The following is a 20,036-nucleotide window of genomic DNA, read 5'->3' on the forward strand; positions in this document are numbered from 1 at the left end:
CTGCAGCTCTCACCTCTCCCAGCCTTCATAGAACTTCAGAGTCAGGGCCTTGCTCTGGGTTAGGCTTTGACTTAAGGAAATCTTGTGGCTGGTTTGATCTGCTATCCAGACCACTGACACGTTCTCCATATCAGCAATATGGCTGTTTTTCTTTCTTATCATTTGTGTGTTCACTGGAATAGAACTTTTCATTTCCTTCAAGAACTTTGCCTTTTCATTCACAACTTAGCTAACTGTTTGGCACAAGAGGCCTAGCTTTTGGCCTATCTTGGCTTTTGACATGCCTTTCTCATTGAGCTTAATCATTTCTAGCTTTTGATTTACAGTGAGAGACGTGCAGTTCTTCCTTTCACCTGAACACTTAGAGGCCATCATAGGTTATTAATTGGCCTAATTTCAATATTGTTGTGTCTCAGGGAATGGTGAGGTCTGAGGAGAAGAAGGAAGATGGGGAACGGCCAGTTGTGCAACAGTCAGAACACACACATTTATCATTTAAGTTTGCCATCTTATATGGGTGCAATTTGTAGTGTCCTGCAACAATTACAATGGTAACATCAAAGATTGCTGATCGCAGAAAACCATAACAAATATAATAGTAATTAAAAAGTTAGAAATACTGTGAGAATTATCTAACTGTGACACAGAGACACAAAGTGAGCAAATACTGTTGGAAAAATGGCGTCGATGGACGTGCTCAATGCAGGGTTGACACAAACCTTCAATTTGTGAAAAATGCATTTACCTGCAAAGTGCAATGAAGCAAAGTGCAACAAAATTAGGTATGCCTGTAAGTGCAAAAATTAAGATAGAAATAAATAAGGATAGTAGCATTAAGATGGTGAGATGCTCTTTCCATAAACATGTCCTTTAATGCTGTTTCATATTTAATGTTTCATATTTCAGAGAGAGAGAGAGAGAGAGGTGGGGGAAACCAACTGAAACAAAATCTTGGAGGAAGAATTTAATTTTTATCCCTCTCTGAAATTCACTACATAGAGCAAAATAAATTTTTTGGTGCTAAGGAAAATACTGGATGGCCAATGTAAAACTCACATAATTGCTAATGATATTTAATTCTGGCACAATTAGCTCTGTTTGGGGGTGGGAAAAGCACTCATCTGACTGTCCCAGAAAATAGAACACTTAGTATGGATAGTTAGTTCTCTAGCCATGTGGTTATGAATGGGCCATCCCAGGCCAAGCTTCCAGTAATCTTGGAGGAGAGCAAACTCAATATAGCAAACGTAAAGGCCAGAGTCCCTGTGTAACTCATTTGTTTACGTCATGTGGCATCCTCCCTAAATTGCATTAGCTTCTTTGCTGCCACCTGGAGAGGAGCCTGTGATTATGCTCCTACATCAGAGAATAGTTAGAAGTTGGAGTGGAATATCCCAAATATCCCATTGTTACTTTCATTTTCTTGATGGTGAAATAAATAATGCAAATGTTCATGCCTGATGCGATTTTCTTAGTGGCTCTAGATATCAGGTGCCTGAGTACCCCCAATATTTCAGGTTACTGAGATCACTGTCCTTTAGTGCTTTCAATAAAATCAACCAAGATTTAATACCTTAAAAGATGGAAACACAAAGTATTCCCCCATCCTAACCCTTCTCCAGGTAATTCTTGGATCATCAGGGTGTGATTAGATGATCACAAATTATACTTCTAATCACCTTTGCGCCATTTTTTTTTTTCTGATTTGCTTTTCTTTCTAGTGGTCTAGCCTCTTTCTAGTGGTCTCCCTTTTGGGTTCTGTAGAATTTTAACGCTCCTCCCTTCTAGTAGGTTTGACTGAAGTTTTGGGGCAACAGACATAGTGGGCAGGAAACATTTCATGGGGCATCACAACAAGTAACCTGATGTTGGCTCTTAGAGACCTCAGTTCCCCTGACCCTGGGCTTTTCCCGCTCTTGAGAACTTGTTGCTGGCTCCCAGTTCTCAGCCCAGAACTTCTCACCATCTTGTTAAATCTTTTTTTTTTTTCCTATATGCTCTTAATTTCTACATTTCTCATATTTTTGGGCCCCTTCAACTAACTCATCTACTTGGACTCCCTGGAGAAAAATACTATGTTACTTTTACAGAACAATTTAATATTCTTTGTGTTACTCCTCTACTTACTAGATCATTCCACGAGATCTCTTAAGTATGTAGATATGCTGAGAATTTCCTAAATCATCGAGTCCTGGAAACTTCTACTTAACAGTCTTCCCACAACCTTTTTCCTTGTGCATGTTATTATGAGCAGCAAGATGAAACCAAGCTGAACTTTCTACGTTTTGCTTGGAAATTTCATCAGCTAAATTTCCAAGTTAATTATTTACAAGCTTTGTTTTCTACATAACTTCAGGGCACAATTCTGCTCAGCATTCTGCTTAGCTCCCCTTTCCTCCGTTTCCAATAACATTTCCATCAGAGTCCACATCAACACTTTCAATATCCACATTTCCACCAACAGTCTGTTTACGACATTTTAGGTATTCCCCAAGACAAGGCATATTTTTTTTTCCTGTCATGTTCTTCACTTCCTTCTCAGTCCTCTCTAGAAAAATAATTTTCCAGCCTCTGCCCATTGGCCAGTTCCAGAACAACATTCACAGTTTTCTTTATTACAAAATCTATGATTTCTATCAACATAAAGAATCGAGTGTAGGGCGCCTGGGTGGCTCAGTCAGGTAAATGTCCAACTTTGGCTCAGGTCATGATCTCACAGTTCATGAGATTGAGCCCTGCATCCAGCTCTGTGCTGACAGCTCAGAGCGTGGAGCCTGCTTCAGATTCTGTGTCTCCCTCTCTCTCCGTCCCTCCCCCGCTCATGCTCTTTCTCTCAAAAATAAATAAACATTAAAAAATTAAAAAAAAATAATCAAGTGTACACATTTTGAAATATTTCTAATAAAAATTGCAGTGGTGATTTCTATTACACAGAGTGAGAATAGATAAACAAAGGAGAATATGCAAAAACATATTTAAAAAGAACAACATAAGAGTACATTTCATATGGATTGTAACATTATAAGAATTATAATAGTAAATAAGATCTTGTTCAAGTGAATGAAATAATATAGGGAATAGCCTAATCATATTAGTATAAACGTATTCATCACTTAATACCTGCTAGGTATTATTCTTCATGGTTGCACAAATGAACTCATTTAAAATTCATGACAATCCTTTGATGTATGCATTTGCGTTAGTCTTCTATTGTTTCCATAATTGGTCAAAAAATGCAAAGGAGTTGCTATGGTCTGGATATATGTTTCCCCTCAAAATATATATGTTGAAATCTTAATCCCCAAAGCAATGGTCTTGGGAGGTGGGGCCTTTGGGAGGTGCTTAGGTCATGACTTAACCTTCTAAAATTAATTAAAATGGTTTACCACATTAATAGATTAAAGGAAAAAAATCTGATGATTATCTCAATAGATACAGAGAAATCATTTGATACATTTCAATATCTATTCATGACAAACTACAGAAAAAAACATTCCCTAACTTGATAAAGAGTACTTACCAAAAACCTAATACAAACATCAGGTTAGAGGCTGCTTCAATTATATCCATGAAAGACAATGGTGTCTTACATTAGGATAGTGGCTAGTATTTGGGGGAGAGGGTGGAAGATGGAGGGAAATGGATATGGGAGAATTGATCATCTCCTTAATGGCAGAAACCCAACACCACACATATTTTTGGAAAAGCTCCTAGCCTAGGGTTCTGCATATGGCATGTCTAAAACATACTTATTGACTGATAGATTTTTTAAAAAATATGTCATAAGACAACACCATTGTTTCAGAGTGGTGTAGTCTGGATATTATTGTAGACTCCAGAAGATTCTTGCTTGGAGGTATTCTCCAGTCACAATTCACCCACAGTATTTGTTGTACCAAACATTACACCTTTCATATTCAGTTGCCAGAAGACCTCATTTGTCCAAAACCCCAAACTAGAATTTTTCAGTATAAATTTGTTCTGGACAATCACTTTCTTTGAATAGTGCCCACAATAATAGATTGCTGTAAATGATATAATTTTTCCTCCAGTGATTAAAAAAATATTGGACAAATATTTGGCCTTAAAGGGCATTATGAGAAGGAATAGGAAATGTACTAGATAAAACTTGAAGGGGCTGGGCTTTTAGTCCCGCCTAGGTTACTAAACAGATGTGACATTTGATGGGACTCAAAATTTTAGGCTCCTATTTCCTATTCTGAAATGTATTACATGATTTACTCATTCATTCAACAAGTTAAGAATTCATTACGTATCAGTCATTATGCTCCTGCCCATGTTATATAGGTGCATAGTTGTTGAGAAAATCAATACTAACAGGATTTCTGGAAAGCACACCATGAAAAGTAACTTGCTATATAAAAGCTGATGGGTTTGGGGCATGTGATAATTGAATAGCTACTGATTTACCAAATAAGTCTCAATCACCCCATCGGTACTTGTACCATGTTCAGCTCTATGGGTATGTTGATAAGAACAGAATTAAGTACTAAACTCAACACCAGGATCATGCAACTTCTTTGCAATATGGTAGAAAAGAGATGAATCCTAGTCTGCCTTAACTACGTGTACAACCTTGATCCCATCACCCAACTGTCATCTTATGAGTTCCTGAAATAGATCTTGAAACAAAAACTTGGGTGTAGTGAGTGCATTTGGAATTTTATCCCAAATATGGGGAAAGCGACACAGAAAGAAGAAACAAAGCACTACATGTCTGAATGAGCCATCGCCACTGTGGGCCTCTGGCACCCAGTCCTTCTGGAGACCGTCTCAGTAATCCTGTAAAATCTACATCCGAAGTATCTGGCCAAGGGGCAGCACGGTTGAGACAGTGGTTCACTGATCCTTCTCTCTCACTGTGTGACTGTTCCTTCTGGCACTTCAGGGCTGCTGTGCCTATGAATGGAAAACTACTTGAAGTGGGAAGTTGTCAGCTTCAGGTGAACTCAGTGGTGGGCTCTGGGGATGTGGAGTAGGAAATCAACAGCATCTGTTACAATAACCAATCCCAAATTTGATTTCCTGGTCTATAAATAAAAATGCCTTATCCATTACAGCAGAGTTATGGACATTAAAATTTTCTATGTCCATTTTTATTAAGAAGAAATGCTTGCCCTAAATGTTTTGGGGAAAGGGTGATAGCTATGAAAATATGCAGCAGCATGGTTCTTATAGCACACGAATTCTATGACCTGGGAAGCAAGAGTTATAAGCCTGTCTTGTCTTCTTCATCTCCTTTGAGCATGATCCAAGAGAAGATTTTGATAGGAACTTGATGAAAGAGGCCATGTAAAAAAAGCTTGAGTTCATTGCAAATGTTTATTTAACTCAGACACTTCAAAAGCATTTATTGAAGAAATATTTGCAGATTCATGTCAGATGAATCAACATCCTTTACCCTTATCAGAGTCATAGCCCGGGGGAGTGAATTTAGTTAACTAACTTGTGGCTCAGATGGCATGAGACCTGTTTAAGAAGTTTTGACAATCCGGTGTCAAGTTCCCAGATGCCTTTCCCATCCTGGTGCAGGAGGGCTAACCTGAGCCGACGCTGGTGAAGGGCAGTGGTTCTCACACTTGGGTGTTCATCAGAATCAGTCAGAGAGCATTTCAAAATACAGATAGCTGGACCCCACCCTCAGAGTTTCTGATTTAGTGGGTCTAGAGTGGGGCCCAAGAATCTGTATCTCTAATGGGTTCCTGAGTGATGCTGATGTTGCTAGTTTCAGGGACCACATACTGAGAATTAATAGTTTGGAAGAAGCTCGAGTCATAAGAATGAATAGAATATGGTGGGGGTGGATGTCACTGAGTGCTCTGCTGAGAGTTTGATTACAAATCTGGGACCCAAACTCAAGACTGTCCTATTGTCCTTGGTCTACGAAGATGTCAATGAAGATTGATAATTGCAAAGGATATTTCTATTTACCTTCCCTTCTGCATTTTGACCCATCCTTAGCCCAGAATAAACATACAACTTTACCATCTCCCAGGATTCAGGCTAGTCTTCCAAAACAAGGCTGTGCTTGGAAGTAAAGGGTGGGAGAAAGAGGGAGAGAAGGAAGGAGTAAAAAAGGAGAGAAGGAAAAAGAGGCAGGCAGGACTTCACATTATGAGTATTTAATATGTTCCAAGTTCTAAGCTTTGAATGTTCATGTATTATTGATATCTCACAGAATTGTGTGAGACATTTATTATTATCCTCATGAGAAAAGTGGAGCTTACTCAGATTGTAAGATTTACCCAAACAAAAAAGACTTGTAAGAGGCACAGGCAAGACCCACAACCAGAGGTATTCAGTTCCAGGTCCAGGGAAATTTCTACAGGTTCTTGGGAAAATTGTGTCTATATGGAGGGATAGTAAATGATTTGGAATTGAGAAGCAAAGTTACATGGACGAGACAATGGTTGTCTCAAAGGTCCAACTGATTCTAGTATTTACAGTCATGATATGGTCTACAGCCCTTGTTCCTGGCTCACTGAACTTGAGGTAAATCCAGAGTACCTTGTAGAGTGTTGTTACAAAAATGAGGGAACGCTAGATAATCTTCCTGACTTTGTGCCTGTTAATCTCACTACCTGGGAGGCCCTCTCTATTCTTGGTAGAAGCAATTATGTTGCAGATGCCTTGGGAATAGTATTCCTGATCCTGGAAAATGCCCCTCCTCAGTACAAGCCCAGGATGGTCCTGAGAAGGGGGATGTGGGGTCACATATCTACCAATGCAGAAAACTATGGGGTTTTCACTCTATTTGAATGGGGCCATGATGTAACCTAACAGTTTGACAACTGACGTCTTTTAACAAGGAGAAACATTTCAACACTCCACCAGAAAGTGTTTGCCAAATGGTGAAATGGTGATTTTAAGGTGTTTTTCTATTCCAATTTTACAACTTCTACACAGATAGCTCTGGATTTCTCCATTGAAGACAAGCCATTGACAATAGTTGCCATTAGTCAATTTAGCCTGGAAATATGTAGAGTTCAAAGGAAGCATGTAAGAGATGAGAACTATAAGAGGACAGCTTTCATTGAAATACAAGGATGATCCCTAGAACTCAAATTATTCAAGTATAGGATGGTCTTGCTCAGGCACTTTTTACTCCCCATTGATGATACAAAACCTGAGATGGATGAATATATAGAGGACATGTTATGGAGAAATGGCCAATGGACTTGGTAAGTACTGAGCTTTTTCAACCTTGTCTAGGTAGAGTGGTTGGCAACATGGCACCTGGGGAGAGATGAGAGTCAGAGACAGGACCCGTTATTGACTATCTGGGATGCCCAAGTCATTTACCTTCACAACACCCCATTAAAGAGGCAAAATAAGCATGAGTCCAACATTACCGAGACTCTGAAAGGAGATCAGGTTGAAGCAAGAAATAGCCTCTCTGAATTTGTAGGTAAATACCAATTGCCGAAGTGTACCTTTCCAGTATCAGGCAGTTCTTCTAAGTACAAACCACAACCAAATTTTAAAACTACATCGTAAGTCATATTCAAATACGTGGTTCCTTTCTGGGGCCAAAAGGGAAATAAGAGTATGAAAGGGGATAAGAAGGGTGGGGATCAGCAGTGCCATTTGTTTGAAGCTAATATGCATAGATAAAAAAGAGATTTGACTATGAAGTCCCTCACACATGTAAAATAAAGCCAACCTTATTCAAATTGTGTAATGTGATCTGTAAATTAAAACAGTGATACCATTTTTTAACATAATTCAACACAGATTTTTTTTTCTTTTAACAAAAAGCCCTAGCGATGCTAACATTAAAATCTAGGGCCACCTTACTTATGTAAATTGGAAGAAAGAATACTGCATACAGAAGGAAGGTGGTACTTAATGAAGAAGTTTTAAAAACATCCAGGGGGGCCTGGGTGGCTCATTAAGTTGCGCATCTGACTTCGGCTCAGGTCATAATCTCACGGTCCATGAGTTGGAGCCCTGCATCAGGCTCTGTGCTGACAGCTCAGAGACTGGAGCCTGCTTCGGATTCGGTGTCTCCCTCTCTCTCTCTGCCCCTCCCCCGCTCACACTCTGTCTCTGTCTTCTGTCTCTCTCTCAAACATAAATAAACATAAAAATAACATTTAAAAAAATCCCAATCTCTCTCAGCGAAAGAACTCAAACATTACAACATTAAAAACTAAATTTCACATAGACAGGATTTGTCATTTGAGACCCTGGCTCGCCCATCCTGGAATGCGTTCTGGAACGAAGCGTTTGTCATCTGAACTTGTGTATTGTGTATGTTTGTGGCAAAACTAGAGGGCCTAGTGAAAAGGAACCATTTTAGAAGCAGAAGCCCAAGAAGCCCATACAGGGTCACACCAGAATCCACAAACGAAGGGATAGGAAACAGATTAAGAGGACAACCGAAAACCCAGGGTCCCAGGGGAAAAGGAAGAGGAAGTGGTGCTCAACAGCAGGGTGTTTAACAACGGGTTTTGCCGGTGGGCACCTAGGTCCCTACCAATACAGCTTGCAAGTCGCACTGACAGAGACAAAGTACTCCATTCCCCAGAACCTTGGCTCCCTTTTTGGTAAATGGAAGAATAATATCCACAGTATGAAGTTATAATAAGATTTCATGGAGATAATACAGGGAAAATATTTTGCAGGATCTAAGTGCTTAATTCTAAGATATAAAGCTTTATAGTAAGTGCAGTGTTATTAAGGAGTGAACAGAGACATGCGCAAGGCAAACACAAACTAAATTCATTTTCTGAACTGTGTTTTATGGTCCATTCATATGGGAGATCAGCCTACATTAAAAGGCTCAGATAGCAGCCATATAATGTCATTGTGTGGTTTAAATAATATTACATGCACACACACACATACAATTATACATAATTGCCTGGCACATGGTAAGCATTCAGCAATTCATGGCTCTTATTAAGAAAATGTCTCTTGCTTTAGGCTTGTACCTAAAGATCAATCATCATGCTAGAAAATGGTCTTACCATGAATATACAAGTCACAAAAAGGAAAATAATAAATGGATAATAAGCATAGAAAAATGTCCAACAGGAAGTATAAATTAAAACAATGATACCACCTTTTCTATAATGCAGCACAGATTGTTTTTTCTTTTTAACGCTAAGCCCTAGTGTGCTAAGGATTCATTAAAACAAGTGTGGTTATATGTTACTGCTGAGAATGTAGATGGCAATGACCCCTTAGAAAGTCATTTAGCTGTGTGTAATAAGAGCCTTCAAGCATTCAAAATCTCCATCCAGTAATTCTATTTCTTAAACTCTAACCTATAGAAATAATTTAAAATACAAAGGGAAGCATATGTAAATCTGCTTCACTATAGTATTTATTTCAAATAACAACCTAAACAGTTAATGGAGGGAGAATGGTTGCTTATATAGCTTCTACACTGGCACATTTACTCAATGAAATATTACGTAGCTATTAAAAATGATGCCAATAAAGAGTATAAAATAACATATTGAAAGCTTACAATGTCACATTAAGGATAGAAGCAGGATATAAAATTATTTAAATGGTAGGTTCCTAGAGTATAAAACAACTTATTAAAAGCTGAAAGAAAATATACTGATTTCACAGTGATTATGTGAGGATGCTAGTAATTTTTCTTTATGTTTCTCTATATTGCATGTTTTTCTGGAACAAGTGTGATTTGTTCTATAAAGTGATAAAATCCAAAGAAATTTCCTTTAATCATTTCAGCAGCTATATTTACTAGTACAGGGGTCAGCAAAGTCCAACCCATGGGTCAAACCCAACCTGCCACCTGCTTTTGCAAATAAAGTTTTATTGTAACACGGCTATACTAATTCACTTACGTACTGTTTATGGCTATTTTTGCACTAATGTGGCAGAGTTGAGTGTTGTAATAGAAACTATGTGGCCCACAAAGCCAAAATATTTATAATCTACTCTTTACAGAGAAAATGTGCCAACTTCTGATTTTAAAAATTGCACCCAGAAGATGTGACATAGCTCAACAGCTTTAAAGTCAATGTCCTTCATCCCGGTGAAACAACACTTCAACATTCCAGTAGGAAGCGTCAGTCCAAGGATAAAACGTCTGATGATGTTAAGGTTGATGACACTGTTTTCCAATTTTACAACTTCTATACAGACACTTCTACATTTCTCCATTCAAGACAGGCCACTGACAATAGTTCCTATTAATTAATTTAGCCTGGCAGTATGCAGAGTTCGAAAGAAGCGTGTAAGATACAAACAACAAGAGGGAGAGTTTTTATGGAAAGAGAAGGATGATTCCTAGAACTTGAGTGATCCATGTATGGGATGGTCTTTCTCAGGTAGCCTGATTCCCCTTGAATTTTATTAAATCTCAGACTGGATGAACATATAGAGGGCAGTGCAGAAATGGACAGTGGGCTGGGTAAGGACTGAGCTCCTTCCACCTTGTGATCTAGGCAGAGTGATTGAAAACATGGCACCTGGGGAGAGAAGGATCCATCACTGACCATCTGGGATACCCAAGTCATTTACCTTTGCAACGCCCACAACCTGGTTCTGCATCATCGATTTACAGGCTACTGGGGACTAGGGATTCTTTCTGAGGCAACCCATTCTATAGCTCCTCCTTGTTTACAAATACCAATGAATTCACCTTATATTTTTTGCACCCCTTAACCCTCGGTATGATCTTGTGAAGTTCCAAAAGATTTATATTCTCATTTAAAAAGATTAAAGGCCATTTTCTGCTTTACCTTCTTCTTTTCTGTAGTTTGGCCTGAGGGGCCCTCGCTGGGACTTGGAGGAGTGTGAGAAAAAGGAGGTAAATGTTCCTTAACTGTTGGTGCCTCTGCCTCTTTGGTGACACCTACTGTTCTTTGTGGCCTTATCCTATGCAAGATCCAAAGCTGGCTTTCTGCGGGCCCATGTGAGCTCTTCAATAGGCTTTGTGAGGTCTTCCACAGTTGCCTAATGTGAGCCACACCAGTAGACCCCTTAAATCCCTCAGGTTCCCCTATTGACTGTACATCTTACTGCCTTTGATGCTGTGGTCCTCTGGCCCCAGCCCAGCATCCTAGCCATTTCTTTGTTCTCAAGGGTGATGGTGGAGGATGCTTTCTTGGTCCCCCATTCCTCTCCCACTTCTTCCAACCTGTATATATGGTAGACACCAGTGCAGAGCAAGCTGCCTCAGTGGACATTCAATATCTATGCATGGGTCTCATGGAGCTACTCCCTTCTCTTGGCTTCAGAAAAGCATAAGAAGACTTTACTGTACATTCTACTATTCCAGCAGCTCATGACTGATATTCCTCCTCTATTGACCCCTTACTCAAAGAGCATTTTTTACACCAATTGATATGGGAGGCAGGTGGGGTCCTGGGGTGATGGTGGGAAAAAGAAGAACTGCACAAATGCTTCTCCATGAACCCCCAAGGGTGTTTTCTGTATGTGATTATTCTGGTTACTTAATGGTTTCTTACAGCTTTGTATTTGGAGCAACAGGCACATATTGGAGTAACAGACAAAATCCCACTCAGTAGTCAGTTATATGGTCATTGGCCTATCTGATCTTGGTTAGCTAAAGTGTGTTCTAACCAGAAGTCCAGCGCCAGGAAACGCTTCACTCCAAATCCCTTTCGCGTAAAATCACTATGAACGTAAAAAACTTTGACAAGACCTTCAGCTTTCTTTAAGTGAGCACTAATGCTGTGACCTACTTTACAGTGCATAAAAAGCTTCCCTTTCTATTGCTCTCATTTGTTCATCCATGTATCCATGGAACCATTCAACGTGTATTGAGTACCTTCTCTACTCCAAGTCTGTATTAAGTGCATCTACTAGAAAAGTCATCTACAATCTCATTCATTCTTCCCATCATTCTTTGGAGACAAATGCAGCCAGTAATTTGCTATCCATAACGTATATTGCAAACGAGGGATCTAAGGATCAAAAATGTTGATTGCTTTTTCCAAAGCTACACAGCTCTTAAGAGAAGGGGATGGGTTGGGATAGGAGAAGAAGGAGCTAGGGCTTAGCTAGTGCATTGTGGTATCCCAGACTACACCATACTGCCACTCAAGAATGTTTAGCAACAAAGCATATCTACAGGGAAAGAAAGGATGGGGGCGAGTTCTGGATTCTTACCCAAATCTAGCAATGGGACTGAATTGAATTTGATCGAATGAGAAGACCACATCAGATTTTCAAATACAATTTCGAGGCACCATTTTGCATGTTAGGGACACGAGTGAGTAAACATGGGCTGAGTCTCACTTTAAAATCCTTCAAGGCTTTTTTTTTTTTTTTCAAAAATTTGATTGTGTAATTTTAAATGCCAAAAGGCTCCCTTTGCACATCAGTTAGACTGACAAACAAGCAAAGTAATGACAAAGAACTGCCCTGTTTAATTTGGCCAAGCAACAATAGACTACAGTGAAGGCCTAGCTGGTGTCAGGTTATTCTGGATTTGGTGAGAACTTTTGTCAAAGCATCTACCAGCCATAGAAGAATTCCAGAAACTCTCTTTATTTGGAAGTGTGAGTGTTGGAACTCAACAGCAGGGGTTGAGTATGTCTGAAACTGGAAAATAAAGTTTCACACAGTACTAAATATAACTTCCTGCCAGGCAGGTAGGGGCTGCTTGCCAAATTTTGATGGTCGTCAAGATCCAAAAACCATGAAGAAGGCCAATGTTTTGACAACTGAAATTGCTTTCGAGATGGGTAAATCTACCCTATTTAAAGGGGAGACAAGGGCTGAAAGAATTAGTTAATTACCTCTCACCCCCAAACTTTCCAAACTTCATATATAGCAAGCTCATCATTTACTTTCGTATAAATAGAATCTAAACCAAGACAATAAAGTGACTTCTTAGGCTCACAGCATACTTTTGCATGAAAAGACAACTTGCAAAATCTATTTGCCAAGGTAACTTTAAAAGGAGGTAAACACATGCAGGCAGAAGAAGGGGAATGAGAAGAATTTCTGACCACATTGACCAAACACTGCGTCTTAGAACTTCTATTTTTCTGGTTTTCTGTTAAATTTCCATCAGAGAGTAAGTTGTTGGAAGATAGGCAAAAGGTCTGGCCTTGTCTTTGCCATATTTCCAGCACCCAGTAAGATGCCCTGCATGTGAATGAAGAAGGTCTCAAATTCATACCTGCTGGAGACCATGAAGAGGTAACCGCTCACTCCGAAAGTAGCAGAATGGTTGGTGCGATTGGGGTGTTCACATTTACAGGGAAAAAGGGTCGCACTGAGTATGAAGTCAAAGGATTCTGCATTTTTGCTCAGAAATGCAGTTTGGCTCTCTCCGGAATGAAGGCAGGCAGTATTTTTCAGAGGTTGGCAAAAACGAACTTTGGCAAAAGTGTGAGGTGCGGTGTTCATCTTGCCTACATTTTTTAGAACAGCTATGCTCCCAAGTACCTAGCCTTGGCACCTTGTCCTTCTACAGCTCAAGGACTAGGAAGTACATCTGTTACCTCACCATCTCCTGGAAAAATCCCGCTTCTCATTCCTTTAGGACCTTGCTAACTCATGGTTTTAAATTCGAGAGGGTCACAGAGAAGGAGGAAATAGTAAGCATGCTACATGACAACAGCAGGGTAACAAAATTACCTAGACAAGTCAGGCTGAAACATGTCACATGAAATGGATAATAATGCCCCATATTTTGATTTCAACAATTCATGATTTGGTCTCAGTGTAGAAGATCAGGTTGGTTTGCAGTTTATTTTAAAGCAGATCTAGAAGGAGGAGAGGTAAGATGGGTATTTCACTGTAACTTGAAGCTGAGACGAGAGTTCAATGTAACTTAGTAGACACAGGAAACGGTAGAGGAGAGGGTCTCTGGAAAGAAATACTAGGGGACATTCAAAGAAATGTAATGGTCATAACTGGTAATATCACAAGGTAACATGCTATACTACTTCCTGTGTCATTTAACATCCCTACGCCTCAGGGATTTCATCCATAGAGTAGAAATAATAAAGCCAATCGTGCCTGCTGCCAGTGTTATCATGAGGATTAAATGACATAATGCAATTACAAGTTGTTCTGATCATTTGCCTCATTTTTAACAATAACAAAACCAAATGCAAGCTCTGAGATATATTGGAACAATTTGAAGAACACTGGAAGAATGAGGAGAGAAACAGATATCACAGTTTCATAGAAGGAAACCCTGGGAGATCATGTAAATTGTAAACGTATGTAATACAGGTGTAAAATGTACATCGAGCCATTATTTGGACTGACTGGGCTCTAACCTGGAGTACAAGAAAGACCCTTCGGATAAATCCCTGTATCTCCAACATCGTTTTCAGCCATTTGCTGCCTATAGTTGATGTTCTAACAACTGTGCCTTTTGCTTCAAGCCATTCTTTCATTGGACCCTTCCACCTGGAATGTTCTTCTCCTACCCTTTTGCCCGTTTATCTCTTTGAATTCCCTACCCACAAAGACAAAATTTATTTTGTAACTGGCAACTGTCTGCATATTTTAGATGGGGAGGATCTGAAAATACTTTTTGACCATTGGTTTTAGGCTTCTCTGATGCAGAAATAGTACAAAACAGAGTTTTGGAGCCTTAAACAATTAAGATACAACTTCCCGCTGGTGTGCGGGGGCCTGGGAAACGCTAACTCACCATTTCCTGCATGTAAAACGGCATATTATGTCAGGGGGAGCCCTGAGAGCAAATATTAGGAGCTCTTTTCAGCCAGCGATTTTGAAGCACTTTAGGAACATGAATACACTTATTCTTATTCATAAAACACACACATCTATTGATGCTGACCATAAAATCTTTTCTGGAGCATTCCTGTGTAGCCACACTTGCCTGTGCATTTTCTCAATGGAGTCTGGCCTCCCTTGTGGTCTCCCTTTCTGGGCTGTAACTCAGTAACTCTACCCTTCAGAGTGTGCTTTGGCTGCCTTCAGGAACAGGAATTTCTCTGTTCAAATCAATAGCATAATGCAACATTGTCTGCTACAATATCAAACATGTGAGGTTTCCACTAAACTAATTGGAAGGGAAAACATTTTGCCTTCATCAAGTAGCAGGGCCAAAAGTCAGAAAAATGGAAATGGAAATGTGGTGGGGGAGGCCGGGGAGGGAGGGCAGATGATCTGAATGGGGCTGCAAGAAAAGTTCGCTGTGAACTGAAAAGCTTTAGTTGGGGGCTGAAATGAAGACAGTGTTTTGGTTGGTTCCACTGTCTAGAAAGGAGAAGCGGATTAAAGCTGAAGAGGCTTCAAGTCTAGACAACACTCTGCCACTAATTAATCTTGACTCATTTGCCAAATTATGAAAACTGTTGTGTGTAGCGACTCTTAATCATGTACGCTGCATAAAGCACAGGTGAGGTGCTAAAATAGATGAGAAAATACAACAAACTTATAAAGCAGTATATATCAGCCAGGCTGGAAGCAGCATAACATTGAATTACATCAGCTGCTTTCTGCTAAAACATATGCCCCGTTTCCTTCTTCACTACCCTCCTATTCTAGCATTAAAACTTTAAATAATTTATCTGAAACATCATACGCTAATGTAACAATAGCAACAGCGGCAACACAATCCCAAAAGTTAACACTTACTGAGTGTGTTATATGTGCCTGGCACTGCGCTAAATCCTTTATGTACATTACACAACGAATTCTCGAATTCTCGTCAAGGTATGGCTGCATGCTATCCTCGTCCCCATATCACAAATGAAGACGGTAAGCACACGAGGCAGTGTGTTCAAATAAACCACCCCAGGTACACAGAGTCGAAGCTGGGGAGGAGGAGAAGAAATCATCAGTCTTCATTTGCGAGTTCTATACTAGGGAAATTATTCCAGTGTCCCCCTCCCACCTTAATCGCATACCCTGTCTTCTTCTGCCTATTAAAGAACACAGAAGTCTGCTTTCCCACGACATCTTCTTGAATATAGTTCTGATTTCAGCTAATTTCAATATGTAGAGAATTTAAACTAACATTTTAAAAGGTATAGGAAGCAGTTCCTTGGACAAGGAGCCTGTAGGGATAACCTTGGTAATCCTTTGATAGTCACTTCATTTCCTCAAACCCTTCAGTAACTTAAGGGGGCTTAGCTGGATGGCCTCTAAGTGTTCTTTCCACAATTGACATTTTCTGTTGGGGGGTGGATCTGTCTTCTTGATCTAGATGTTAGGAAATATTCTGTCCCTGTCAAAGGACAATACAGGTAGTAGGCTGGGGACTAGTGGTGGCAAAGAGGTTCCCCAGCACCCTTATGACCTTGCCAAGTGATGCTGCATGCATCACTTGGACTTGTGGTTTTTAGGAGCATTTATGTATCAGTTGGTCATCATAAAGCAATCAAATAAGGAATCATACAATACTTATATAAAAGAATAAAAGACAAACGAATAATGTGAATCTCAGTACAAGCAAATTTCTAAGTCAAAGTAAGACAGTATAATGGTTAAGAGAATGGGCTTTAAAGACATTATTACAGCTTGTAATTATATAATTATTTATGCGATGACCTAATATGTCTCTTACTCTCTATGTTACACACTCCATGTAAGGAGGGACTATAACTATTTTGTTCATATATCACCTGCACGAATAATGTTCAATACCAAAGTGTTGAATAAATGAATAACAGACTAAAGAATCGGCCCTCCTCACTAGCTATAAGAAACTCAACCAGTCATCTAACCTCTTCTTCTTTTAAATTCATCCATAAAGCTAGGATATTTGTAGTGCCTACCTCTTTGGGATTTTTCAGAGTAAAATCATGTATCTAAGCTATGATAAGATGGTGGGTAAAATAAGAACAAGTTTGGCATTTTATGAAATTAGTCACACTTGCTTCCCTCCAAGTTCTCCAAACAAAGTGTGTGATAGAGAGTGAACTGTTGCTAGTAAATCAGGGATAAAGACACCTCTGCTTAGGCTCCAAGCCAAAGAGGTCTCCATCTACCTCACCCAGATGTGAATAAACTCAAGACTGGCAAAGCCAGACACCTGGGCTCTCTTACCTTGGGAAGAAACTCACACTGTCCAGTTGAGGAAGACTTGCGTGTTCTGGGAGCTCGCTGAATCTAATAGAAAATGCAGAAGAGAGGTGGGTTCCATGTACTCAGGGCCCCTCTGCCAATCACTCCAGGCCAATCAGATTATACATTCTATATCCCTTGGAGAAGAATGAGTAGGTAGGAAGAGAAAACCAAGAATGTAGAGTGCTTCTAATATTTCCAAGGAGACAGAAACCCCTATTGAATGGCCTGCTCAGAAACACTGGAAGAGAGACGGTGAAATCCCCCACAAATTGTAGTATCAGCCTCATAGGATCTGTTGTGAGGTATACCTGCAAAGTATAGTGGGCATTCTTTTCACCAACTTCCTAATTGGTATCCAGTATCAACTTGTCTCTTCAAACCATTCTGAGTGAGTTCCACAGTAATCTGATTCTGGCATCTAGTAGGCCAATTATAGGACTCCCATATACTTCCGTTCTTAGCAGTTAAATTTTATATGTGCCAAGAATCAGTTGTAGTGACTCCCAAACTTGTTTATTCTAATGGAATTAATGATTCAGAAAAAGCTATGTAAACACATCAAATATGATTTTGTAAAGAAAAAAGTTTTATTCCTATAAAAATAAGTTACTGTTTTGGAAGAGGTGATAAAGGCAAGCCTCTCCAAAGTAGTATGTGTTATACCATTGTAAAAGATTGGGAGGGCCCCCTGGGTGGCTCAGTCAGTTAAGTGTCTGACTTTGGCTCAGGTCATGATCTCGTGGTTCATGAGTTCAAGTCCCGCATCAGGCTCTGAGCTGTCCTGCTTCTGATTCTGTGTCTCCCTCTCTCTCTGCCCCTGCCTTGCTTGTGCTCTGTCTCTCTGTCTCTGTCTGTCTGTCTGTCCCTCTCTCTCAAAAATAAACATTTAAAAAGTTTTTTTTTTTTTTAAATTGGGAAAAACAGAACTCTAGAGGGGTTTCACCTTCAGATTGCAGTTCATAATCTTCACATTTTCTCTCCATTGAAGCAGAAACAAAAGTCATAAATGAATGTATTAATGTACTATGGTTGTAGCTTATGAATAAAAGATGACTGTTTTGGACTCATATCTGAACGTAAAGCCTTAGCCCTTCACCAAAAAAATGGTAAAAGAGAAGCTGATCCAAGGGTGCCTGAGTGGCTCAGTCAGTTAAGCAATAAGTCTTGATTTCGGCTCAGGTTATGATCTCATGGTTCATGAGACTGAGCCCTCCGTCAAAGTCTGTGCTGACAGTGCGGAGCCTGCTTGGGATTCTCTTTTCTCCCTCTCTTTCTGCTCCTGCCCCGCTTGTACTAGCTTGCGCTCTCCCTCTCTCTCTCAGAATAAATAGATAAACTTTTTAAAAAGGTGACCTACATGTTTAAAGTTAATTACTAAGATATATTTTCATTTTTATGAGTTGTCTAAGAAGGCTTCAGTTGAATGATACAAATCAATTTTGAGGCGAAGTTGTGAATATTACAAAAGGTTCAAGGAGGTGACTTGGTTGAACATATTGAAAGATATTTACAAAGATCTGGCTTAGATATGTTAACAACTGAAAAAGAGAAAAATTAATATGATCATGACACCATAGGAGATTTTAATCCCAAGGAATTCAGAGAAACACTTAAGAAAACTGATGACTATGGAATAATTTTGCAAACAATGACTCTTTTTGATTATGTGAGAAAATTCCTGATTGTTTTAGATAAAATAGCTTCTATTTTATTTTTGTAACAGGGCTTGGCATATATCAAAACCTTAACAGTGATATGTGTTCATATGTGAAAATATTACTAACAGTAGTAGTACTTGTATTTACCTTTGCCCTCTACCTAAATGTAAGTATGAAGGAACCAGTTTGCTCTCATGACTTTTTTTTTTATATATGTATTGCTCCTATAAAACCAGCACTGGTTATGACTGTCTGTCCAGAATAAAAAAATGTTCCCTTGTAAATCTATTTTTGCAGATGAATGATCACCCAACTATTTACCTAATCTTTCCCCAAGTGCCCATGTGTCCAGCAATGAACAATATTAGGAGCTGATCTGATAGCCCATTCCTTAAACTAAGGTGCCCCGTAAATTCAACTAAATTCCATAAATATTTAATGGGAATCATTTATTCAGTTATTTGCTGGGCTCTCCTGATTTTAAAAGAAAAAGAGAGCAAGCAAGCAAGAAAGAAACCAAGAAATCAAGAAATCAAGAAAAAGGAAAGAAAAGAAAGCTTCCAGGAGCTTATAATTAATCTAAGTACACTGACACAAAAATAAATATCTCTAATCTAGGATGTCATGGAAAGGGCAGAATGAAATGTAAACAGAGAAAATTGCCGGTGATTCTAAGTCTACCTGGGTGTTTGGGAAGAGGGATAATTCAGAAATGGGCTATGATTCTTTCAAGAGGCAATTTTAGTTGTCTATATTGGGCCTTTAAGTATAAGTAGAATTTTGACAGATTAAGGTTAATGAGGAAGAACATTATATTTCAAGCAGAACTGGGGAAGAATAGGGAATACATGGAAATGTATGGTTTGGTGTGGTTGAAAGGAAGGCTGTATGTACCTGAGGTGAGAGAAAAGGATGTAGAAGTAATAGATGAATTGAGCAAAGTATAGTATAATATTTGGTATAGCATAAGTATTAGATAATCCTCAGTGAAATTTTCATTAAAGAATTTGGCTTATCACCCCAAGCCAGTGGTTCTTCAAAGTGTATCCCGAGATCAGAAGGATCAAGATCACCTGGGAACTTAGAAATGGAAAGTACTGGACCCTATCCTAGACCTATTGAATCAAAAACTATGAGACTTAACAGTGATCCATGTTTTGATGGGTTACTTGGGTGATTCTGATGTAACTCTGAGAGCTACAGCTATAGGCAATGGATTATTCATAAAACATTAAATAAGGAAACACAATGTCAGATTTGAGTTTTCAAATGATCACCCTTGCCACTGGTAAAGGATGAATTGAAAACAGCAACCCGGAGACCCCTTGGGGCTGTTGCTATAGT

General features: G+C 39.3%; 1 long non-coding RNA gene across 2 annotated transcripts in view; it reads right to left on the bottom strand.

Moving 5' to 3' along the window:
• Nucleotides 1-20,036, bottom strand: part of LOC128312768 (uncharacterized) — a 498,949-nt gene that overhangs the window by 148,825 nt on the left and 330,088 nt on the right. For both annotated transcript variants that reach the window (XR_008292452.1, XR_008292453.1), the window contains one exon: nt 17,014-17,076. This is a non-coding gene — a long non-coding RNA (uncharacterized LOC128312768). The remainder of the gene's footprint in view (nt 1-17,013; nt 17,077-20,036) is intronic.

The sequence above is a fragment of the Acinonyx jubatus genome, chromosome F2, assembly GCF_027475565.1.
Source record: "Acinonyx jubatus isolate Ajub_Pintada_27869175 chromosome F2, VMU_Ajub_asm_v1.0, whole genome shotgun sequence".
Lineage (NCBI taxonomy): Eukaryota > Metazoa > Chordata > Mammalia > Carnivora > Felidae > Acinonyx > Acinonyx jubatus.